The 1,881-nt window shown below is 46.0% G+C and overlaps 1 pseudogene; it reads right to left on the bottom strand.

Annotated features, from left to right (window-relative positions):
• Positions 1 to 560: 560 nt before the first annotated feature.
• On the bottom strand, positions 561 to 1,019 carry LOC102869854 (annotated as a pseudogene).
• Between the last annotated feature and the right edge of the window lie 862 nt (positions 1,020 to 1,881).

Consider the following 1,881-nt stretch of genomic DNA (forward strand, 5'->3'; position numbering starts at 1 on the left):
CCAAAGTGAGTGAGACCAAGTTACACTCTGTCTCAAAGGACAGCACCCTAGTTCCGCTTCCTCCAGGGGAGATGTGTTTGTCCTCTTGGCAATCCATGGGATCCTCAGCACCCCACCAACACCACAGTTCAAAGGCATCAGTGGTCTTTCAGTCTTCCCTATTCATTGTCCAACTTGCACGTGCATATAAAGGAGTTGAAAAATATAGTTGGATTAGGTGGATCTTAATTTTTAAACTGACAGCAGAATCCTTAGTAATGATTATTATATCTTTTAATCATAGAATGGTGTGATAAGAAAAGTTGTAAATTATTTAATGCGATATTTCTTAGATCATATGAATACTAACAAAATTACTTTGTAAAAACCTTCTGTGTTGAATTGTTGAGTTTTTGGGGGGGGCATAGACAGCAAGTTTATTTGGTGAATGCTGCTGGCAAGTATTATCCAAGAGCTACAAGATGGGAAAGGAGCTGTGACAGCCTAGGCGGCTCTCAGGGCTACATACAGTCTCACACAGGAGAAGGCACGGGGCTCTGGGGACACAGGAAGGGTTGCCCTCAGCCATTTAGCATCATTCGGACGAGCTCTTCATAGTTAATACAACCACTGCTGTCCTCATGCCCTGCCACCAGCATCTCTACTTCTTCCTCTGTCATCTTCTCACCCAGTGTGACAAGGACATGCCGGATTTCAGCACCCATGACAGTGCCGTTCCCTTCCTTGTCAAACACCCGAAGGCCTTCAACATAATCCTCGTAGGTGCCCTGATCCTTGTTCTTGGCCACAGTCTGCAGCATGGGCAGGAAGTGCCCAAAATCCAGGACCTTCACATTCATTTCATCACTCTTGGGGTTTCCCAGGACCTTGAGCACCTCAGCGTTGGTGGGGTTCTGGCCCAGGGCCCTCATTACATCTCCACACTGACTGTATAGGATTTTTCCATCACCTGTTCGGTCAAACAGCTGGAAGGCCTCCTTTAATTCTGCGGTTTGGTCCTTGGTGAAGTCATACATCTTGAGCGCTCAGGTATTGGAGCGTTTTCCTGCAGTAATCTGAATCGTTTTTTTATGACTGAGTACAGCTCTTCTTAAATTTTTTTCTCCTTTTCCTGTAATTAAGGAGTTCTGGTAGCCTAGTGGGTAAGGAGTCGTGCTGCCAACTCAATGGCAAAGTTCGAATCCCCTTCCTTCTCCTTGGGATAAAGATGGGCAGTCTCCTACCATGCAGTTACAACCTCTGAAAACCCTCTGGAGGGTCTGCTCTACATAAGTTCTGACTCTATGGCAGTGAGTTATTGCCTGTAATTATGTACCTCCTTCTTTTTTTTATTTTTATTGAGAAAAAAACAAATTGGGGGTACAAGGAGGTGAGGGTTGGGGGCAGAAGGGTGAGGATGGGCAGGGATGCAGTTGCAGAGCTGCAGAAATTGGTTGGTGGGGGAGCAGGTAAAGGAAATGAAAGTGATCCAGTGGGGACCAGATGACAAGCATTTTCCAATGGTATTTAAATCAACTGTCTTACTGATTTGGGAACTGGATGCTGACTCTCTGGCTTCAGGGGTGTTGATGTCAAGGGGGAAAGGGAGGACACTTTATCACCTTACTGGTGATCTTGGGTTAAGGCTGCTTGCCTTCTTGTTCTGTTAGAAGATATTTTCCTGTCATTTGCTCCCCTCTGGACTGCAAAGTGTTTTCCCAGGTGGATCCAGTGGGGAAGGTTGGTTGAACCCAGAGGCTCCATCCTCCTTTGCTTCTTTAGCTGGTAGTTGTATTTCCTTTTTGTCACTGGCACTGGGTTCGGGGTGAGGTCTGAAGTAAAACTCAGTGGTAAGGTTACCTGTAGGAAAGGGAGCAAACCTAGAGAGAACAAACTTGTGAG

The sequence above is a fragment of the Elephantulus edwardii genome, unplaced genomic scaffold (genome assembly GCF_000299155.1).
Source record: "Elephantulus edwardii isolate Elephantulus edwardi_28Jun2011 unplaced genomic scaffold, EleEdw1.0 scaffold00058, whole genome shotgun sequence".
Lineage (NCBI taxonomy): Eukaryota > Metazoa > Chordata > Mammalia > Macroscelidea > Macroscelididae > Elephantulus > Elephantulus edwardii.